Genomic DNA, 24,744 nt, shown 5'->3' with positions numbered 1-24,744 from the left:
ATGTACTCCAGGACTCATTCATGTACAGAATATACACTTTATTAAGTTATTGTGTATCTTCTGTACATGAATGAGTCCTGGAGTGCATACCTTGTTGACCTTTGACCAAATAGCTCGTATTGTAATATACCTCCATAAGATATGGACAGTATTGTTTGCTATCTCTACAACACAAAACTATTTATTTCAAAACATATATGTACTGATATGATAATTGTAATTAAACTGGGTGTTCAATAAATTATGTTTACTTCTGTCACTCTGGACACAAAAAAAAAATCAAAACATTATTTTGCTGTAGATCTTTGTTCCCTCGACTTTATTCCAGTTGCTATAGTTACACGGATGAAACTTTGTTGACATATTTTCTATTCCATATAACATATAAAGAGACTTTAATTCAGCTTTTAGTTAATCTCCTCACTTGAAAAATAGCAAAGGGGAAAGCTATTATTCCCTCTGCTCATAACAGTACTTATGCTAACCTGAAAGGCTTCAGAGCATTGGATTCAGATCATTGAAGTTCCACCACCAGTTTTATACAGTAGAAAGCTAATAAAGTACCGCCAAAAATGGTCAGTAAGCTCCACAGTACAGGCATTTAAGGGGTAATCATAGCTATAGAATTAATATTAATCAATCGTTATGGTGTGCTTAGTAGCTTCCTTATTTGAGCACAACTCACTAACGAACCCTGTGATTTAAAGCAAACATTGTAGTATCCAATTTACAAATTTTAATATAGGTAGATTTTTAATTCTAATTAAAGTTTTGATTGAAGTTTTTTTCCTACACAACAAAAATAAGGGGCACTATAGTCACCAAAATAACTTTAGCTTAATGAAGCAGTTTTGGAGTATGCCCTTACTCACTCAGTGCTAAATTATCTGCCATTTAGGCTTTATTTATGCAGCCATAGGGACACCTCCCTGTGTGTAACTTCCACAGCCTTCCTAAACACTTCCTATAAAGAGTCATCCAATATTTATACTTCCTTTATTGCAAATTCTGTTTAATTTAGAATTTTGTATCTTCTGCAGGAGCCTCCTGTTTGTAAGTAAAGTTCAAATTACAGAGCAAGAGATAAAAACTTTTAAATTAAGTTACTTTTGATTGAAGATGAGACCATTTTGTTTTCATGTAATCTGTGTGAGTCACAGCAAGGTGAGGTGTGGCTAGGGCTGCATAAACAGAAACAAAAGTGATTTAACTCCTAAATGGAAGTGAATTGAACAGGGAAACTTCAGAGGCATGATCTATACACAAAAAACGCTTTATTAAACTAAATCTGTTTTGGTGACTATAGTGTCCCTCCCCCACCACAACATTGCTTACAGCTTAAAGAAGTATAAAAGAAAAAAAAAGAACTCACAACAACAGATCTCCCTACTGTCCCAATTTCAGTGGGACTGTACCTATTTTAGGGCTCTGTTCCGCCATCACGATTTTGTTTCTTTAGATAGCACAGCCCGGGATGCAGATGCAGATTTTTTTATGCACTATCTATGGGTCAATACCAGCCTTAGCTGTCCCCATAATATTCTCTTTCACACTATAGTGCAGGGGGGAAGGTTCAGGTTTAAGAAAGAATGCATTTACCCATTTTCTCTTTTTCAGGCTCAAAGTATGAACCAGTTACTTGCTTTTCACTCTGTTTTACACTGGAACATCACAGAGCACCAAAGGAAGTCACATATGCTTGCAATGACGAGATGCGTTGGGGCGGAGCTTGCCACTACTGGTACTATTTGATATGCACTTGTTTTTATGCTTTTAAGTCACATTAAAATTAATGAGTTATTGCTATTTAACTGTTAGCATCCTGCACTATTGGTGTTTTCTTCTTGCAACAAAAGCATTTTCTCTCCCACTCTGCGTCCATTATAGCATTATACCAAGACTTTGAAGAAACATCATACATTGTTCAAGGCCTCGTTTTTCAAAGCTTTTATGAGTAGAACATTTATCTGCATCATTCCAATATTGCCAGAGGGTACTACACTACTACTACTACTTTGTGTGTTTTGTCTAGGACTGTCTGTGTCTGTATACCTTTTTTGTCTGTTTATGCTGTCTTTTTGGATTAGTACTTCACATTCTCATATCACTGACTTAAAAGTGTTTGTATGCGATATAAATAAATAAATATATATATAAAATAAATAAATAAATAAATAAATAAATATATATATATATATACTGAACCAGTCCTATGTAACCACATATTATTATGAAAACATAATATGAAATAGCAGCATTTGTTTATTTACATACCGTATATACTCGAGTATAAGCCGAGTTTTTCAGCACATTTTTTGTGCTGAAAAAACCCAACTCGGCTTATACTCGAGTCAGAGTCTGTATTATGGCAATTTGCATTGCCATAATACAGACCGGGGGAGAGGGGGGCTGGCAGAGCTGTACTTACCTCTCCTGCAGCTCCTGTCAGCTCTCTCCTCCTCCGCGCCGTCCGTTCAGCACCTCGGTCAGCTCCCAGTGTAAGTCTCGCGAGAGCCGCGGCTCTCGTGAGACTTACACTGGGAGCTGACAGAGGGAGCTGCACAGACCGCGCGGAGGAGGAGGAAGCTGACAGGAGCTGCAGGAAAGGTAAGTACAGCTCTGCCAGCCCCCCTCTCCCCCCCACTGAACTGCCAATGACACTGGACCACCAGGGAAGGAGCCCCCTCCCTGCTATGTATCAAGCAGGGAGGGGGGACGAAAAAAAATATAATAATAACTTTTTTTTAAAATAATAATTCAATTAAATAATAAATAATAATAATAATAATAAAAAAATATTAAAAAATAAAAAATAAAATAATAATTAATAAATTAATAATATATCAAAATGCCCACCCCACCAACACATACACAAACACACACTGCATCACACACACACACTTCATTCATACACACACACTTCATTCATACACACACACTTCATTCATATACACACACTTCATTCATACACACCCACTGCACTCATACACACACACTGCACTCATACACACACACACACACACTGCACTCATACACACACACTGCACTCATACACACACTGCACTCATACACACACTGCACTCATACACACACACACACTGCACTCATACACACACACACTGCACTCATACACACACACACTGCACTCATACACTGCACTCATACACTGCACTCATACGCACACACTGCATTCATACGCACACACTGCATTCATACGCACACACTGCATTCATTATATACACACACTGTAAATAAATATTCAATTAATATAATTTTTTTAGGATCTAATTTTATTTAGAAATTTACCAGTAGCTGCTGCATTTCCCACCCTAGTCTTATACTCGAGTCAATACGTTTTCCCAGTTTTTGGGGGTAAAATTAGGGGCCTCGGCTTATATTCGGGTCGGCTTATACTCGAGTATATACGGTACATGTTTACATCAGCCTCTCAAATACATTCCACAAGATTAAAGGTTTCAAGGTTTCATGAATTTATTTATCTATGAACATGAATGTTGAAATATTATTTTCTTATGATATTCAGTGCAGCAAAATATTTAGGTGTTATGTAAATATATATTGATAATAGTGATATATGTAACAAAGCATCAAAATGTGATGAATATCTATATATATACTAATTTGACAAGCTATAGTGTGCTACCATGCACAATGATCTCGATTATAACTAATGAATTGTAAAAAATAAAAAAAAAATTCAAAATTATGGCCTCAATTTAATAAGCTTTTCAAATGATTTTATACTTTTGGATAATATTTTCACATTATTTATCTATATTTATTTACAGAAGTCACCATTAGCATCTATGAGAATGTTGGTAGATAAATAATTTAAAAAGTTTATCAAAAAATATCAAATAATTTGAAAAGTGTATCCAAAAATATTAAATGTAAGCCTATGTTAGTTGCAGTTACTAAAAAACACATCTATCAGGAAATTCAGTTAAAAAATGTTCAACCGAAATGCTCAGAAATGAACAAACTGGTATTTCACAAGTCAGTCCTTTAAAAGTTTAAGCTAACATATCATTAAACAAATGATATCTTTTCACAAGATTTTTCTTTGAGAGATCAAACAGAATGTTGAATGAAATATCAATGCCAATTGAAAAAAATAAGGTTTGGTTTTTTTTTTGATAGTGGTGACATTTTAAGAATTTCTTTGATGATTTGACAAATGAATCTTAATGTTCATGAAAACTAATGGAAATCTCTTTTTTATTCAACTTTTTTAAAAATGTATTTTGCAACTGATACAATCAACGTAAAGAAATACAAATCATGCCAAACTTTCCCATTATTTACTAAACATCATAAACACCACCACTGAAAAAAAAAATAGAGAAAAAGATTACAGAAAAAAAAAAAAAATAATCAACCAGTCTATTTACTAGCAAATCACAGAAATAAAAATATCCAATAAAATTATTAGACCTCTATTTAATATTTTTGGATAAGCTTTTGAAATAATTTTATATTTTTGGATAGACTTTGAAAATAATGTTTTCTAAATATTAAAATATCAAAACATATATTATACATAATACATTGGTATCAATATATGAGAAATATTACAATTTTAAAATATTTATACAATTTTCTAAATATAAAATAGTTTAAAAAGTTTATCCAAGCATATTAAAACATTTTAAAAGCTCATTCTACAATGTTTAATTGAGACCATAATTATGAGTATCATCATCATTGTACACAACGCATACAAATTCTTCAACTCAGTGAAATAATGAGTAAGGAATATAAATAAACATATTTTCAGGCCAGAAACAAAATTCTCTAAAGTTTTTTTCAGAAATTAGTCAACAAGGTAACAATATAAGCTAGAATGGGACAGGCACAAAGTGCAGATAACGATATCTACCAGCTAATTTCGAATAAGGCGAATGTGACTAGATTCTAAATACCAGGCATTGATTAAATGATTTGTTAGAGTGAGGGGTTCTAGAGATCATTCAAATGTAGCAGACCAGGGAAAGAGTCTATCAACAAATAAAAACAAAGTTAGTACTTCAAAGATATAAAGTCTCTCATAATATTATATATGTACACTTTGATTGGGTATATATATGCACTAATGGGAAAGGGTTTAGGAATTCAGAACTGCAATTGGAAAATGTATTAGGTTGATAGGTGTTATTAGAGTAGCATGCATCATTCAGCTACAAATAATCTATGTAGTTGATGTCCCCGTAGAACAGTCCAAAATGTTGAAATTCAAAGGCCAAGCTTTTTGACAGAACATAAATAGAATGTCAATCAAGGTCTCCTATTTGAAATATATCTACTTCCAGGCAAGACAGATTTCTTTTCAGCTTGGTATATGCACTGGGATATGCAAACTTGTCCACAGAATGAAGACCAATTCATTGTATATATAATTGTATTACGACTCTGAATAAATGAGTGCCAATGAATTTTCATTGCTGAGCAAATAGGTGTCAGATTCACTGCGTGTGTAAATCTCACATTTCAGCAGTGGAGTAGATTGCATTTTGTAGAAATAGTAATTTTCAGGGATGTTTTGTTATATATTTATATATATTGTTTATGTAATCATCAGTATCTATTCTTCTGCAAATTGAAATATTTATTAAAAAAAAGATTGCTTCACTTGTTAGAGAGATACTGCAATAGAGAATTATGCAAATATAATTACTTATGAAATGAATCACCAGTGAAATGACTCACAGTGGCATTTTGCACTATAATATTTACAGTAAAAAAAAACCTCTAAAATCAAGGTTTTATCATTTTTTACAACGTTGATCTTGAGAGCTAACTCATATTCTACAGGTTGACCTCATTGCTGCATAAACATAATAGCATTAGTTCTCTCTTTTTAATGTGCATTTGAAATGACAAATGTGCCAATATTTTCTGACCATTATTGACACATTTGGAATCCCTTACAGATAATCTTGCATTGTGTTTTATTTAAGATTCTAACACTAATCCTAATGTATAGTTCCCCTGAATGGACATGTTTGATACCTTCAAAGATCTCTCACACATAGATAGCTAACTTGCATAGTTGACTAGCCACACATGTAACTAGCCACCCTCTTTCATAAACATTATTTGCCATACTCAAAACACACATCAGATAAGTTATACTTTCTTATCCCAATCGCCATCCATATCATCCCAATTGCCAGTCACATATTTATATAGGTACACTAACACACCTAATTAAAAAAAACAAAACAAAAACACACACATACATCCCCAATCAGATACATGTTTTAATATTATTAGCCACAAACTTATATACATACATAAACATACACACCTGTATATTAATGAAAATCTTAATGCCCCTTCCAGACTCATTTTAAAATTATTAGCCACACATTTACGTACACAAATAAACATACACACCTATATATTAATGAAAACCATTATCCCCTCTGCAGACTCATTAATCTGTTTCAAACCCAAATAGATTAAATGTTCCCATCATAAGCATGAAATATTCCATTCTACCACCATGTGTTTCATTGGGACAACGTTACATATAGGACAGTGACATTGTAAAACAGAATAATATTGGATTAAATGTTAGTCCCAAAATGCGGAAAATGTGTATTAGTGGGAACTTAGTGTTACACATATATTGCTAACAATGCTGGAGGCATTTCTCAAAACCTTTTCAAGGCAACTAACATTGAGAATAAACTCTGAGACCTTTTAATAGTGTTTTTGTTGGTTAAACTAAGGTCTACAATTACAGAAGGAATAATAAGAAATGTTGTTTATGTGTAGGCTTGAATGTTTTCTAAGTATCCTATAAAAAGCACTCCCCGAGGGTCACTTTTCAGTAGTCTTATTATGTACTTGTCAGATAAAGCTGAAAACTCGGTAATTCAGTGAAATTCTGCCTGGGTTGTAAAAATGCCCAGCTTCAAATAAAAACCTCCACAGTATCCAGTAACGTGGTTTGTTGTCTTCCTTGAATGTAGGTTTATTTTGTCTACTGCTAAGTATTGTACGCTGATGAATTCTGGAACTTAATTAAGCAGATATTTACTGTACTGTTGTCAAGTTTTGTTTAAAGGTTTTAGTGTTTAATTTAAATAAATGGTAGCATCTTTTTTTTTTTTAATTATGCTTTCTGCAGTCAGCTGAACGACTTATTTTTGCATCGTTTTAATGAGATTATTTTCATGTTAACAATTTATTTTTTTAATCACGTTTTTTTTATTGATTTTAACAATACATTTTTAATATTCATATTTTATTATATTTAATACACATACCAGCTCACAATTTATTTATTTTCCCTTGCCTCCCATGATGCTTTGCCAGCTTTAAGACATGTAAATGTAGTTCAATAACACCTAGTGTTTCAAGGTTATCTATCACAGCTCTAGGACATTGTTTACAATTTCAAGAAAACTATCTCTACATTTTAAATAGAAAATTAGCATATTAACTTTCGATCCATATGTGCAAATGATCCGTTTTATTCTAGTTCCTAGATGTGTCCCTGTTTTTCTTACCATAAAGCTCCTCTGTCAGGCAAAAGAATAGAACGTCAGTGAATGAAATGTTACATTTGGGACAGGGATCATTATTTTATTGCTCTCATATTTTATGTACACCTAACTGAAGATAAAGATGAATGTTTTTTTTCGCAATGAATCATTCTCAATGTATCTGCACATAATTCAAACATCATATAATTTATATTCCTATTTCATGAAAACAGAACAAAGCTTTTAACTTAAAATTACTTATCAATCTTGTCTTATTTTACAGAAAAAAAAACATTGTGTGACTTGGCCTAGCAGGAGTGCCATTAATCTGTCAAAGAAGAGATTTTTCTTTCCTCTAGAGTATATTACAGTGTTAATTTGTCTATTTACTTTCTCATTTGGATAGATGAATTACTGTCAATACATAATGTGGCACGTGTCATCAGATGCTGTATAGTTCTGTCTTCATCCATCATGCAGTATTACTTGTAACAACAGCTACTGTCAGGAATTAATGGCACATATTGTTTGTCTAGTCTATAAGGAAATATAAAGTCATGGAAACGGTAAAATCATTGGAGTAAAACATATGACCAAATGTTAGCTTTTCTACCCCTTTGCATAGAGTGATACAGTGATCCTGCCATTATCAAAATCTACTTGATTTAAATGGTATATTTTTTAAGTGAACTAAACTAGAACACAAACTCAGTAAACCATGGTAGTGAAAACACTAGTAAATGTATATTTTAAACCAAAAATAAAGGTCATACTTACAGTCACCAGCGGTGTGTTTATCGCAATAGTGGAGAATAACTCCACTACTTCTTTTAGGTGGTCTCATAGAGACCATATGATTGGCACAGCGTTGCATTTTCATGCGCATGCACACTCACTTCCTAATGCTTTCCTACGGGAAAGAACTGGATTGGATCAGGATCTCGATGATCTCAACCAAAAAGGGAGAACGGCACACAGGAGTACAGGTCTGGAAGGGAGAAAAGGGTAGGTGAACTCAACTTTTTAACCTTGGCAGCGACGGCTGGGTCACAAAAAAGTGACTAGGGCACTATAGCATTCGGAATACACATTTGTATTCTTAACACTATAGTGTTCTTTTAAGAATCCCTGTTTTGTGGGTCTTACTATTAACCAAGCCAGCCAAAATTAATGTTTTAAAGCCAAAGAACTTAAAATTAGTGGTGATTTATTTACAGTGCTTTCATTTAAACTACAGGTTATTATAAAGTTATGTAATTATCCCATCTAGTAGTACATTACAGTCATTTTCTGCAATGTTAAGAATTAGTAAATGTACAGATGCAATTCTAAAACATTTTCCTTGCCTCCATGGAAACTACTGAACAATATGACTTAGCGTTCATTTTGAGCTACTAAATATTTGATGACTGGAGATTAAAAAAATACTTTGTTTCATGCCGTGCTAGTCACTTGGGATGATGATGTTCTTCTTATGTTTGGCATAGATGTTATTATTGTTAAATATTCAAAGACTGAACTTGTGCATAATCTTAGTAAGGTACTTATTTGTATGCCTGAATAGACCTGTAACCAGCAAACAGAGACTTCAGTCTAAAAACAATAGCTTGAATCTAGCAAAATATCATTGGGCTTAAACAGATAGGCAGTCAAGTTAAGTTAAACAGACATCCCAGGCACCAAAACAACGTCATCTAAACTTCATCTCTTTTCTCTAACGGTTTAACCCCTAAGTTGTGTACAACACCAATCTTAGATCCCCCAGTGGCGGCATCTAGCTTCAGAATTTTCACTTACAGAAAACGTGAAGTGCCATAAGAGAGTGGTCAGCTGACGCTCTCTGCCAATGAGTGACTCCCCATTAACTAAACTGGCCTGAAAATAAAATTTCCTTTTCCAAGTCAGTTTAGTGCATGGGGAGTCACTGATTGGCTCCAGGGATCTCCTGGCACCATAACATTTAGATTATTATTATTATTATTATTATTATTATTATTATTATTGCCATTTACATAGCGCCAACAGATTCTGTAGCGCTTTACAATATTATGAGAGGGGGGATTTAACTATAAATAGGACAATTACAAGAAAACTTACAGGAACCACAGGTTGAAGAAGACCATGCTCAAACAAGCTTACAGTCTATAGGAGGTGGAGTATAAAACACATTAGGACAGGTAATAGCAATCAAATAAGGTAGGAGTGAAGCAGAGCTGGAGAAGAGAGAAAAGTGCGGCCCTTTAGGAGAGAGCAAGAGACAGGTATGTGAGGTAGAGATTACTCTGGGAGCTTTCCTAAAGAGATAGGTCTGAAAGGGACACTATAGTCACCTGAACAACTTTAGCTTAATGAAGCAGTTTTGGTGTATAGAACAAGCCCTTGCAGCCTCACTGCTCAATCCTCTGCCATTTAGGAGTTAAATCCCTTTGTTTATGAACCCTAGTCACACCTCCCTGCATGTGACTTGCACAGCATTCCATAAACACTTCCTGTAACGAGAGCCCTATTTAGGCTTTCTTTATTGCAAGTTCTGTTTAATTAAGATTTTCTTATCCCCTGCTATGTTAATAGCTTGCTAGACCCTGCAAGAGCCTCCTGTATGTGATTAAAGTTCAATTTAGAGATTGAGATTAAATTATTTAAGGTAAATTACATCTGTTTGAAAGTGAAAACTGTTTTTTTTTTTCATGCAGGATCTGTCAATCATAGCCAGGGGAGGTGTGGCTAGGGCTGCATAAACAGAAACAAAGTGATTTAACTCCTAAATGACAGTGAATTGTGCAGTGAAATTGCAAGGGAATGATCTATACACTAAAACTGCTTTATTTAGCTAAAGTAATTTAGGTGACTATAGTGTTCCTTTAAGGCACTTCTTAAACAATTGAAGACTAGGGGAGAGTGTGGTGGCGGTAGGCAGGCTATTCCATAGGAAGGGAACCACCCACAAAAAGTCCTGTAAGCCTGAGTTGGCTGTACACGTGTGAGCAGTGGACAGGAGAAGATCACGGGCAGAGAGATCGAGAAGGGGCATACCTATGGATCTGTGAAGAGATATAAGAGGGTCTAGATATTCTCAGTGCTTTATAGGTATGGGTTAGCACTTTGAATTGACTCCTATAGGATACAGGAAGCCAATGTAAGGACTGACAGAGGGGTGAGGTGTGAGAGGACTGACTAGAGATGACTAGAGAGGAAAATCAGTCTGGCGGCAGCATTCATTACAGACTGTAGTGGGGCAATACGGCTTTTGGGAACACCAATTAGGAAAGGGTTACAATAATGCATGCAGGAAATTACTATAGCATAGACAAGCTTCTTGGTAGCATCTTGTGCAAGAAAGGGGCGGATGCGGGCTATGTTTTTAAGATGGAATCTAGAGGACTTGGCAACATACTGGATGTGAGGCTCAAGACTACTAACTTGAAGGGAGAGTGAAAGAGGAGGATCAGTATTAGGTGGAGGAAATACAAGGAGCTCAGTTTTAGAGAGATTGAGTTTCAGAAAGTGGGAGGACATCCTGTCACAGATGGAAGAAAGGCAAGTAGTGACACCTTGCAGGACGGCAGGAGAGAGGTCAGGGGAGGAGCGATATATCTGGGTGTCATCAGATACAGGTGGTAGTGGAATCCAAATGAGGTAATAAGTTTGCCAAGAGAGGCAGTATAAAGAGAAAATAGAAGGGGACCAAGGACAGAGAGGAAGTTGTTTTGTTGCCTGGTGTGTCCCTTTAAGCCTAGGTGTTTATTACAGTGAGAATTGTTGGTAAGTTAAAGTGAACTTTTGGTTATTGAATAAAGTGATAATTGTCAAGAATTCCAACTGAATTCAAAATTTGCAGCCAAAGAAGATTAATTCACTTGCAGATTTTTCCCACTCTGGCCCATGTGGTCCTAAATTTGAATTTATGATAATTCTTACCTTAGTAAATAACTCTAATAGTGTAGCAAGCTAGCATCTGAGGAGTGGCCAGTGAAGTTATCACTAGGCTGTAATGTAAACACTGCATTTTCTCTGAAAAGACAGTGTTTACAGCAAAAAGCCTGAATGTAATGATTCTACTCACCAGAACAAATTCAATAAGCTGTAGTTGTTCTGGTGACTATAGTGTCCCTTTAATATATATATATGTTACAAAAAAATCGGCATATTAAAATATTTTTTTACAGTATGCAATCATTGGATAAAAGTGTATCCAAAAATATTAAATGATTTGAAAAGCTTATCCAAACTTATGAAATTAACTCCATAATTTGGCATAATGTGCAAACATTGAATGTTGAACTTCAATGCCCTATGCAAGCTAATAAGCTCATGCTGGCATCTGGACATTAGGTTCACATAAAGGAAAATTATTTTGCTTGGTGAAAACCAGGCATCTATGCTACTATATATGGCATTGATGCCTCAAAATATGCCCTGCAGTGTGAATAGATCCTTCCCATCCATTGGCTTCTAATATGCTGTCCTGTAGCATGTAAAACTCCTGTATTGTATAGGTACAGAAATGGGCTAGCTTTTACATTTCCTCTGCCTTATGCAGAGGGACTTACTGGGTAAAGATTGGTACTGGAGTATTTCTTTTTGTTGTTGTTGGGGTTATTATGTAAAATAAAACCTTGGCTTCTGAGCACTATGAGGGGCAGGATTAAACTGTTGGTCTCTGTCTTTTCTGCCCTAAATCATCATATTGTATTTTTGGGTCTGGATTTTGTATGAGGCATACTTATATAAAGGGATTCAATATTTAAAGACTCCTATGTCTATGTAGCCATACGTGCACTGTATACCAAAACCAGTATGTGTTTTTAAGAATATGGAATGAAAAAAAACAAAGATAAAAAAACAATACTTTTTTATATCAGGATCCTATTTTTAATATATGATCTAATTTTAACAGAATTCAAATTTTTGTTGTAATGGGACCAGATCTCATATTTAATAAAACTGCATGGTTATGTTTAGTTTAGCTTGCATTTAAAAGAAGTTGTATTACTGTAAGCTAATATTGTTACTAGTGTTCTACAGTGGCTCAAGAAGAAGCACATTAAGGTCCTTGAGGGGCCTAGCCAGTCTCCAGACCTTAATCCCATAGAAAATCTGTGGAGGGAGCTGAAGGTTTGAGTTGCCAAACGTCAGCCTCGAAGCCTTAATGACTTGGAGAGGATCTGCAAAGAGGAGTGGGAGAAAATCCCTCCTGAGTTGTGTGCAAACCTGGAGGCCAACTACAAGAAACGTCTGACCTCTGTGATTGCCAACAAGGGTTTTGACACCAAGTACTAAGTCGAAGGGGTCAAATACTTATTTCACTCATTGACATGCAAATCAATGTATAACTTTTTTTACATGCATTTTTCTGGATTATTTTTATTTGTGTTATTCTTTTTTTATTTAAGTTATAAAATACACCTACCATTAAAATTACAGACTGATAATTTCTTTGTCAGTGGGCAAATCAGCAGGGGATCAAATACTTTTTCCCCCTCACTGTAACTGTGATGTAACTTTATACCATTAATTTTAAAATGTGAATGTTACTTACACATTCCTTATAATGGGTTATTCAATGTGCAATGCATTATAGATGGACTAGAGAGGAGCAAATCTCACTCTGTCACAGTAACATAATCCTCTAGGTGATTTGGGACCTTCTGCCTTAAATTGTTTTAATGTTGCTGGTAAAATGTTCAAGAATTGCTATATTCCTGTATTCTCGGCTGAAGAATAAATGGCACAATTTAAAGTCTGTTGGCTCATTTTTTTTAACCCTCTGAAAGCAACAGTGCATTATTTAATATAGTAAAAGCTTTGTCAGTTTAATTATTGTAGCGGAGTAAAATCAAACATTTACAAGAATAATGTGAAAAACAATTATCAGATATAAAAAATCTATTGTGATTTTAACTGATGTTTGAGATTTTTTTAAAATAGTTTATCTGTTTTCAAAATGCTAATATTAGCAACACATTTCCATTTCTTGTTTATAACTATTATGAGAGTTTGTTTTTTTCAATTATAAGAATAGGTTGCACTCCCTCCTCAGTTCCCAAGTTCCCAAATATATCAATTTGGTTTTAATTGAAGCTATCCTCTAGCTTAAATTGGCAGTGGCACTGTCACATTTTTTGGTTATATGGTGCTACTAAATGCATGCACAATAAAGTTCTATAGGAATCATGTGCCAATTTTGTCCAGATAGAAAGGGAAGCTCTCATCATTGGAGAGCGAAGGGCAAGTTAACTTTATTTTATTTAGTGAGGGGGTGGGGGAGAGAGGAGTGGCACTTGGCATTGGTAGGGTTAAAGGAACACTCCAAATATTAAAACCAAAAGTAGATTTTTAACATTGGAGTGTTTCTTTGACAGTTACAGAGAAACCTTAATAATAACAAAGTATTAAATAAGGTACAGTCAGATTACTCTGGTTTCCAAGTACATCCTGGGGATGTTACTTTCACATAAGTACATCCTGAGGGTGTTACTATTACCCAATATAAGGATGCTCATTTTATCTACCTCAGAACAATGAAGGGCAGAGATAACCCTCTTGGGATTTGAACCTGCAATCTCACAGAGTTGAATAGATTTTACTGATGGTGCATTAGCTAACTGAGCTACCTCTGTAAGAACCTTATATTATACATTTGGCAAATGATTCTATGCAGTCTTTTGAAATAAAATGGCAACGTGTGTTACCTTATCAATAATTATTGTCCTTTTGCTCTCAATGGTCTATCTACACATCTAAACATAAACAACCCCAAAACGTTTCACTATGTGCACAACACCCTATCTCCTCTCACCCACAAAAAGGCTTCTTGACTTATCCAGGCATTTCACTGGTCACATACAGAGAGAAAGATAGAGAAGAAGTGTGCACGTATATTTAACTCCTGCCCTGTGACATTAAATAGAAGTGTTGAATTAGCTTTGCCTACTAACATTACAAAACTCACGTGTTATGAAACTGTTAAAAATGCAATAAATTGCTAGCAAACCACCCTGGAGATATACAAGATTTGGGGAGTAGTGATGTCGCGAACATAAAATTTTCAGTTCGCGAACGGCGAACGCGAACTTCCGCAAATGTTCGCGAACGGGCAAACCGGGCAAACCGCCATAGACTTCAATGGGCAGGCGAATTTTAAAACCCACAGGGACTCTTTCTGGCCACAATAGTGATGGAAAAGTTGTTTCAAGGGGACTAACACCTGGACTGTGGCATGCCGGAGGGGGATCCATGGCAAAACTCCCATGGAAAATTACATAGTTGATGCAGAGTCTGGTTTTAATCCATAAAGGGCATAAATCACCTAACATTCCTAAATTGTTTGGAATAACATGCTTTAAAACATCAGGTATGATGTTGTATCGATCAGGTAGTGTAAGGATTACGCCCGCTTCACAGTGACAGAGCAAACTCCCCGTTTAACGCACCGCAAACAACCGCAAACAGTCAATTTGCACAACCGCAAACTCCCCATTTGCACAAGGTTGGATACCAAGCTAGCCATGTCCCGTTCATTGTACTCACTGATGTCATTGCAGGTCTCTCTTCCTCCACCCAGGAAGCGGGAGATTGAAAAAGATGCTTGGTTGGTCCTCCTACTTCAAATTTGGGGCACAATCTAATGTGCCACCAGATAGGAGTGGTGTGTTAAGTAGTACTATTCCTATCAGTTTAATCCCTGTTACGTCCCCTATCAGGGGACGTGTATATAAGGCATCGATCTTAGGAAGCGGGAGATGGAAAAAGATGCTTGGTCGGTCCTCCTACTTCAAATTTAGGGCACTGCGCGTGCAATCTAATGTGCCACCAGATAGGAGTGGTGTGTTAAGTTGTACTATTCCTATCAGTTTAATCCCTGTTACGTCCCCTATCAGGGGACGTGTATTTAAGGCATCGATTTTAGGAAGCGGGAGATGGAAAAAGATGCTTGGTCGGTCCTCCTACTTCAAATTTGGGGCACTGCGCGTGCAATCTAATGTGCCACAAGATAGGAGTGGTGTGTTAGGTAGTACTATTCCTATCAGTTTAATCCCTGTTACGTCCCCTATCAGGGGACGTGTATATAAGGCATCGATTTTAGGAAGCGGGAGATGGAAAAAGATGCTTGGTCTGTCCTCCTACTTCAAATTTGGGGCACTGCGCATGCAATCTAATGTGCCACCAGATAGGAATGGTGTGTTAAGTAGTCCCCCTCATCAGGCCTTTTTTAGTCGAATGTATCGCCCACTGACAGTCCCTTCAGGATCCATCCCTCATTCATCTTAATAAAGGTGAGGTAATCTAGGCATTTTTGACCTAGGCGACTTCTCTTCTCAGTGACAATACCTCCTGCTGCACTGAAGGTCCTTTCTGACAGGACACTTGAAGCGGGGCAGGCCAGAAGTTCTATCGCAAATTGGGATAGCTCAGGCCACAGGTCAAGCCTGCACACCCAGTAGTCAAGGGGTTCATCGCTCCTCTGAGTGTCGATATCTGCAGTTAAGGCAAGGTAGTCTGCTACCTGTCGGTCGAGTCGTTCTCTCAGGGTGGACCCCGAAGGGCTGTGGCAATGCGTAGGACTTAAAAAGCACCGCATGTCCTCCATCAACAACACGTCTGTAAAGCGTCCTGTCCTTGCCGGCGTGGTCGTGGGAGGAGGAGGATTACTTTCACCTCTTCCCCTGTTAGATTCCCGCTGTGCTGTGACATCACCCTTATACGCTGTGTAAAGCATACTTTTTAATTGATTTTGGAACAGCTGCATCCTTTCCGACTTGCCGTAATTCGGTAACATTTTAGGCACTTTCTGCTTATACCGGGGATCTAGTAGCGTGGACACCCAGTACAGGTCGTTCTCCTTCAGCCTTTTTATACGAGGGTCCCTCAACAGTCACAACAGCATTAAAGACCCCATTTGCACAAGGTTGGATGCCGAGCTACTCATGTCCTGTTCCTCGTCCTCAGTGATCTCTCTGAAGGTATGTTCTTCCCCAAGCCACGTACAACACCACGGGTACCAGATAGGTGACAACGAGCACCCTGGGATGCCTGTTGTGGTTGGTCTTCCTCCTCCTCCTCAAAGCCAAATTCCTCCTCTGACTCCTCTTCCTCGCAATCCTCTTCCATCGTTGCCGCAGGTCCAGTAAGCGATGCTGATAAGGCTGTTTCTGGTGGTGATGGTGACCACAACTCTTCCTCTTCACGCTCATCTACGGCCTGATCCAGCACTCTTCGCAGGGCACACTCCAGGAAGAAAACAAATAGTATGATGTCGCTGATGGTGCCTTCGGTGCGACTGACTAGGTTTGTCACCTCCTCAAAAGGACGCATGAGCCTACAGGCATTGTGCATGAGCGTCCAGTAACGTGGCAAAAACATTCCCAGCTCCGCAGAGGCTGTCCTAGCATCCCGGTCATACAAATACTCGTTAACGGCTTTTTCTTGTTGGAGCAGGCGGTCGAACATTAGGAGTGTTGAATTCGAACGTGTCGGGCTGTCGCAAATCAAGTGCCTCACTGGCATGTTGTTTCGCCGCTGGATATCGGAAAAGTGCACCATGGCCATGTAGGAACGCCTGAAATGGCCACACACCTTCCTGGCCTGCTTAAGGACGTCCTGTAAGCCTGGGTACTAATTCACAAATCGTTGTACGATCTGATTACACACATGTGCCATGCAGTGGCGGCTCTAGACTTTGTGAGGCCTTAGGCGAAACTCAAACATGAGGCCCCCACTAACATCTAAAGTTAAAAATAGGGTTTGCATTGTGTGTATAAGGTGCTGTTGCAGAGGGTGGTAGGGTGGCTGTGGCAGAGGGTGGTAGCGTGGCTGGGGCAGAGGGTGGTAAGGTGGCTGGGGCAGAGGGTGGTAGGAGGACAGTGACAGGGTAGTGGGGTGGTAGGAGGGCAGAGGGTGGTAGGGTGGCTGGGGCAGAGGCTGGTAGGGTTTCTGGGGCAGAGGGTGGTAGGGTGGCTGGGGCGGTAGGGTGGCTGGGGCAGAGGGTGGTAGGGTGGCTGGGGCAGAGGGTGTTAGGAGGACAGTGACAGGGTAGTGGGGTGGTAGGAGGGCAGAGGGTGGTAGGGTGGCTGGGACAGAGGCTGGTAGGGTTTCTGGGGCAGAGGGTGGTAGGGTGGCTGGGGCAGAGGGTGGTAGGAGGACAGTGACAGGGTAGTGGGGTGGTAGGAGGGCAGAGGGTGGTAGGGTGGCTGGGGCAAAGGGTGGTAGGGTTTCTGGGGCAGAGGGTGGTAGGGTGGCTGGGGCGGTAGGGTGGCTGGGGCAGAGGGTGGTAGGGTGGCTGGGCAGAGGGTGGTAGCGTGGCTGGGGCAGAGGGTGGTAGCGTGGCTGGGGCAGAGGGTGGTAGGGGGACAGTGACAGGGTAGTGGGGTGGTAGGAGGGCAGAGGGTGGTAGGGTTTCTGGGGCAGAGGGTGGTAGGGTGGCTGGGGCAGTAGGGTGGCTGGGGTAGTAGGGTGGCTGGGGCAGGAGGGTGGTAGGGTGGCTGGGGCAGGAGGGTGGTAGGGTGGCTGGGGCAGGAGGGTGGTGGGGTGGCTGGGGCAGAGGGTGGTAGGAGGACAGTGACAGGGTAGTGGGGTGGTAGGAGGGCAGAGGGTGGTAGGGTGGCTGGGGCAAAGGGTGGTAGGGTTTCTGGGGCAGAGGGTGGTAGGGTGGCTGGGGCGGTAGGGTGGCTGGGGCAGAGGGTGGTAGCGTGGCTGGGGCAGAGGGTGGTAGGGGGACAGTGACAGGGTAGTGGGGTGGTAGGAGGGCAGAGGGTGGTAGGGTTTCTGGGGCAGAGGATGGTAGGGTGGCTGGGGCAGTAGGGTGGCTGGGGTAGTAGGGTGGCTGGGGTAGTAGGGTGGCTGGGGCAGGAGGGTGGTAGGGTGGCTGGGGCAGGAGGGTGGTGGGGTGGCTGGGGCAGAGGTGGGGTGGCTGTGGGTGGCTGGGGCAGAGGTGGTGGGGTGGGTGGGGCAGAGGGTGGTGGGGTTGCTGTGGGTGGTGGGGTGGCTGGGGCAGAGGGTGGTGGGGTGGCTGTGGGTGGTGGGGTGGCTGGGGCAGAGGTTGGTGGGGTGGCTGGGGCAGAGGGTGGTGGGGTGGCTGGTGGGGTGGCTGGGGCAGAGGGTGGTGGGGTGGCTGTGGCTGGTGGGGTGGCTGGGGCAGATGGTGGTGGGGTGGCTGGGGCAGAGGGTGGTGGGGTGGCTGGTGGGGTGGCTGGGGCAGAGGGTGGTGGGGTGGCTGTGGGTGGTGGGGTGGCTGGGGCAGAGGGTGGTGGGGTGGCTGGGGCAGAGCGTGGTGGGGTGGCTGTGGGTGGTGGGGTGGCTGGGGCAGAGGGTGGTGGGGTGGCTGGGGCAGAGGGTGGTGGGGTGGCTGTGGGTGGTGGGGTGGCTGGGGCAGAGGGTGGTGGGGTGGCTGGGGCAGAGGGTGGTGGGGTGGCTGTGGGTGGTGGGGTGGCTGGTGGGGTGGCTGGGGCAGAGGGTGGTGGGGTGGCTGGGGCAGAGGTGGGGTGGCTGTGGGTGGCTGGGGCACAGGTGGTGGGGTGGGTGGTGGGGTGGCAGGGGCAGAGGGTGGTGGGGTGGCTGTGGGTGGTGGGGTGGCTGGGGCAGAAGGTGGTGGGGTGGCTGGGGCAGAGGTGGGGTGGCTGTGGGTGGCTGGGGCACAGGTGGTGGGGTGGCTGGGGCAGAGGGTGGTGGGGTGGCTGTGGGTGGTGGGGTGGCTGGTGGGGTGGCTGGGGCAGAGGGTGGTGGGGTGGCTGGGGCAGAGGTGGGGTGGCTGAGGCAAAGGGTGGTGGGGTGGCTGAGGCAGAGGGTACCTTATGTTTCCCTGGTGGTCCAGTGGGCGGCCAGGCTGTTTCCCTGGTGGTCCGGTGGGCTCCCTTTACAGTCTGCAGCTCCGCCGGGTGCAGAGCTGCAGACCACGTGGTGAGTTTAGTCTCGCGATCTCAATCAGTCAGAGCGTTGCCATGGTAACCCGCGGCAACGCTCTGATTGGGTGAGATCGCGAGACCCACTCAGTCTGCAGCTCTGCACTCGGCGGAGCTGCAGACAGGCTGGCTCTCTCCCGGGCAGGCATAGGAGGGGCCTCGCACCCGGCGGCATTAAGGGCAAGCCGCCGGGCCCCCTCCTGTGTCGGGTCCTCGGTCTCTGACCGAGGACCCGACCTGTCACATTGCCCTAAGGCGATTTAGGCGGCCGCGAGGCCCCCATCAGCGCGAGGCCTTAGGCGGCCGCCTAAATCGCCTAATTAGAGAGCCGCCTCTGGTGCCATGCACGGCACATGTGTCAACTTGCCCAAATGCAATGCCGCCAACAAATTTCTTCCGTTGTCACAAACCACTTTGCCGATCTACAGTTGGTGCGGAGTCAGCCACTGATCCACCTGTGTGTTCAGGGCGGACAGAGTTCTGGTCCGGTGTGACTCTCTGCTTTCAGGCAAGTCAACCCCAAGACGGCGTGACACTGCCGTATCTGGGATGTGGAACAGTACCTGGGGAGCTGGGGGGTGCCGTTGATGTGGAGCAAGACGCAGCAGCAGAAGAGGACTCAGCCAAGGAGGTTATGGAAGAGGAAGGAGTAGGAGGAGTAGAGGAGGTGGCAGCAGGCCTACCTGCAAGTCGTGGCGGTTCACCAACTCCTCTGCAGAGCCACGTATTTAATGCTTGGCAGCCGTCAGCAGGTTTACCCAGTGCGCAGTGTAGGTGATATACCTGCCCTGACCATGCTTTGCAGACCAGGTATCAGTGGTCAGATGGACCCTTGCCCCAACACTGTGTGCCAGACATGCCATTACTTCCTTTTGCACAATCGAGTACAGGTTGGGGATTGCCTTTTGTGCAAAGAAATTTCGGCCGGGTCCCAATAGCTTCAAATTTTTTGAACGCCTCAGACTCCACCAGCTTGTATGGTAAAAGCTGGCAGGCTAAGAGTTCAGTCAAGCCAGCTGTCAGACGCCGGGCAAGGGGGTGGCTTCTTACGCTCAAACATGTCCTTGACAGACACCTGACTGTGCAGATGAGCAGGAACTGCTCAAGGCGAGAGACAGAGGGGTGGATGGTTGAGAGGGGGCAAGGAGAACAGCAGTGGTTAACGTGGCTGAAGATGCTGGACCAGGAGGAGGATGGCGGCTTTGAGTTTGTGTGCTGCTTGTACTCATGTGTTGATCCCATAGGCGTTTGTGATGTGCGATCATGTGCCTTCGCAAAGCAGTTGTACCTAGGTGGGTGTTGGACTTCCCACGACTCAGTTCATTTTGGCACAAGTTGCAAATTGCATCGCTGTTGTCAAAGGCAGACACAGAAAAAAAATGCCACACTGCTGAGCTCTGCAATGACGGCATTCTGGTGGTGGCAACAGCATGCGTTGATTGGCGTGCTGTCTGGCTGACCCCAGATGCCCCATTTTTTTTTTTAAATGCAAGCTTTTGTGACACCAGTAAGTGAGTGGTGGCAGTGGGCATGCCCTGAAACGCACACTAGTGAAGGAAACTGACTGCTATTATATTACATAAAAAGTGTTTTTTTTGTGACACCAGTGAGTGAGTGGTGGCACTGGGCAAGTGGGCACAGTATATGCTGTGAGCCTGACACACAGTCTGGCAGGCAGGCAACTGCAATTACATGACACAAAAAAAAAAAAAGCAGACTGATGTTCTAGCCCAGTGTTTCCCAACCCAGTCCTCAAGGCACACCTACCAGTCCAGGATTTAAGGATTACCCAGTTTTGTCTAAGGTGTTTTTAGAAAAAAAAGAAAAAACACCTTAGACAAAACTGGGTAATCCTTAAATCCTGGACTGGTAGGTGTGCCTTGAGGACTGGGTTGGGAAACACTGTTCTAGCCCTTCAGGACTGTAGTGGACACTGAATACACTAGCCTAGCTATCAAATTCCCTATCAAATCAGCAGCAGCTACACTGTCCCAACTCTCACTAAGAATGCAGCTTCACAATGAATGTAAAATGGATGCTATCCAGGAGGTGGGAGGGTCTGGGAGGGAGGGTCTGCTGCTGATTGGCTGGAATGTGTATGCTGACTGTGAGGTACAGGCAGGGTCAAAGTTTACTCAATGATGCCGAATAGGGGGCGGAAGGAAAAAAGCGCATGTGTTCGCCGTCCGCGTCGAACGCGAACAAGCGATGTTCGCCAGGAACTATTCGCCAGCGAACAGTTCGGGACATCGCTATTGGGGAGTATATGTTGGGAAGAGAGATGTTTGGGGTTCCGGATCCCTGACACTCATGTCAAGACTATACTTAATTTAATTAGCTGAACAGTGATTGAAGGAGTGTTCCACAACCCAGACCTGGGGAAGGATTTTTCTATTGTTCTGTTGATTACCCCCTGCTGTTGTTCCCTCGATAAATTCTTACTTGTTAGGCCTTTAAAAGTAGTACTTGGTTTACCCACACTACGTTTTGGCTAGTCTATGTAGAAACGGCTATTTTCACAACTGCGGTATCCTGTGACTAAATGGAGGGGAAATAGCTGAGATACTCAGGCTGAGTACCGAGCTGCCCTAGACCAAGCAGCATGAAAAACAAGACAGGATCCACTATTTTAGTAAAACAATGGCTCCATAATCCATGTTTTGCCCTCTTAAATGATGTGCCAATGTAATATGTGATTGTAGCATCTTTGTATGTATGTATGTTTCTATAAAAAATCATTACATTTAAGGTTAAAAAGAAAAATACAAATGTTTTTTATTCATCATAACTTCTTTTGTAGCAAGTTCGGACTTCTTTAAGCAACAAAACAAACAAAAATATAAACAAGTACCCACTAGAATGGAATCTAACATTATACAAATTAGCTCTCAGGGTAAACAACTTACCGTATATACTCGAGTATAAGCCGACCCGAATATAAGCCGAGGCCCCTAATTTTACCCCAAAAAACTGGGAAAACTTATTGACTCGAGTATAAGACTAGGGTGGGAAATGCAGCAGCTACTGGTAAATTTCTAAATAAAATTAGATCCTAAAAAAAATATATTAATTGAATATTTATTTACAGTGTGTGTATAATGAATGCAGTGTGTGTATAATGAATGCAGTGTGTGTATAATGAATGCAGTGTGTGTATGAGTGCAGCGTGTGTGTATGAGTACAGCGTGTGTGTATGAGTGCAGCGTGTGTGTATGAGTGCAGCGTGTGTGTGAGTGCAGCGTGTGTATGAGTGCAGCGTGTGTATGTGTGCAGTGTGTGTGTGTGTGTGTGTGTGTGTGTGCAGTGTGTGTATAAGTGCAGTGTGTGTGTGTATGTGTGCAGTGTGTGTGTGTATGAATGCAGTGTGTGTATGAGTGCAGTGTATGTGTGCAGTGTGTGTGTATGTGTGCAGTGTGTGTGTATGAGTGCAGTGTGTGTGTATGAGTGCAGTGTGTGTGTATGAATGCAGTGTGTGTATGAGTGCAGTGTATGTGTGCAGTGTGTGTGTATGTGTGCAGTGTGTGTGTGTATGAGTGCAGTGTGTGTGTATGAATGCAGTGTGTGTGTATGAATGCAGTGTGTGTGTGTATGAGTGCAGTGTGTGTGTATGTGTGCAGTGTGTGTATGAGTGCAGTGTGTGTGTGTGTGCAGTGTGTGTGTGTGTATGTGTGCAGTGTGTGTGTGTGTGTTGCAGTGGTGGGGGGGTGGGCAATTTTATTATTTTATTTATTATTATTTTGTATTATTTTAATATATTTTTTTCCTTATTATTTTTTATTTAATTATTATTTTTTTTTCGTCCCCCCTCCCTGCTTGATACATGGCAGGGAGGGGGGCTCCTTCCCTAGTGGTCCAGCATTGGCAGTTCAGTGGGGGGGGGAGAGGGGACTGGCAGAGATGTTACTTACCTTTCCTGCAGCTCCTGTCAGCTCTCTCCTCCTCCGCCGGTCCGTTCAGCTCTTCTGTCAGCTCACAGTGTAAATCTCGCGAGAGCTGCGGCTCTCGCGAGACTTACACTGGGAGCTGACCGAGGTGCTGAACGGACCGGCGGAGGAGGAGAGAGCTGACAGGAGCTGCAGGACGGGTAAGTAAGATCTCTGCCAGCCCCCTCTCCCTCAGTCTGTATTATGGCAATGCAAATTGCCATAATACAGACTCTGACTCGAGTATAAGCCGAGTTCCGGTTTTTCAGCACAAAAAATGTGCTGAAAAACTCGGCTTATACTCGAGTATATACGGTATGTTTGCTTGTAGATCAGTAAAATTCCACTGCTAATTGTTATGTTAGCACATTCAGTCCAAACGTTCCATGCTTGTTGTCTTTACCTGAAGGAACTTAGCTTATTCAAAGACGTATAGGGTTTTCTAGAATACGTGAGTATCTCTAAAACAATGAAATAAAGTTTCAAATTCATAAAAATTGTGATGTTTAAAGGACATTCCAAGCAACAATAGTAGGGACTATTGTTATATCATGGAGGGAAACTTAACTTTTGTAGGCTCACATCTTGCTTCTGTAAGTTCCTTGAATAGCTTGCATGCTTGTGCAAAATATTTTGAGCTATTATCTTATAAACACTCCGTAGGCAAAGTCTTATGATATATGCACAGCAACCTTTTGGAAGCCAACAGATGGACTAGATTTATCAGATTAATCTGAGGCTTTCCCATGTTCCTGCCAAAGTATAAATTTGCAGCAAACTGAGATAATTCAGGAGATGTCTATCTTGTTTGCCCTCATATAATCAACCAACTTATAAAATTGCATAAAGTCTCTGTATCATTAGACATTATATGCATATCATCATATAGCTTTAAAAGCTATTTGGTAAGTGCACTGATCTTTTTAAAATAAATTCAGTAGGTGTTTTGTACTTGTATTTTAAAGTAAATGGATAACATATTTCTAAATAACCTTGGGAAGAATAGGTCAACTGCAGGGGTGTCCAAAAGGTAGACCCCCCCCCTGATGTTTTAAAACTACAACTTCCATGATGCCTTCTCATTCTAAGATGGCAAAGCATAATAGGAGTTATAGTTCTTCAACATCTGTGGATCTATCTTTAGGACACCCCTGGTCTACAGCATCAACAGAGAGCTAAAACAAATTGTTCCTCTTTCCAGTACAGTGGGAGTCTCAAATTTGGTTATTTACCCCATTTACAGTCTGCACCCTTGTTTGTTAGCATTATAGGGTATAAAAGGGCGATCCAAGCTGGAGGTCCCAGCCACACTGAACAATTGTCTCATCTTCATGTGCTATTTACAGCTAAACTGTGTTAGATAAAAATAGTAATATACAGTTATGCATTTGGAAAAATAATTTGAAAGAA

General features: G+C 41.6%; 1 protein-coding gene across 5 annotated transcripts in view; it reads right to left on the bottom strand.

The window, feature by feature from the left end:
* Positions 1-24,744, bottom strand: part of KCNC2 (potassium voltage-gated channel subfamily C member 2) — a 201,845-nt gene that overhangs the window by 14,266 nt on the left and 162,835 nt on the right. The window lies entirely within an intron of this gene.

The sequence above is a fragment of the Pelobates fuscus genome, chromosome 3 (assembly GCF_036172605.1).
Source record: "Pelobates fuscus isolate aPelFus1 chromosome 3, aPelFus1.pri, whole genome shotgun sequence".
NCBI classification, from domain to species: Eukaryota; Metazoa; Chordata; class Amphibia; order Anura; family Pelobatidae; genus Pelobates; species Pelobates fuscus.
The sequence above is the reverse complement of the archived record's forward strand: the minus strand, read 5'-3'. Positions and strand labels throughout refer to the sequence as shown.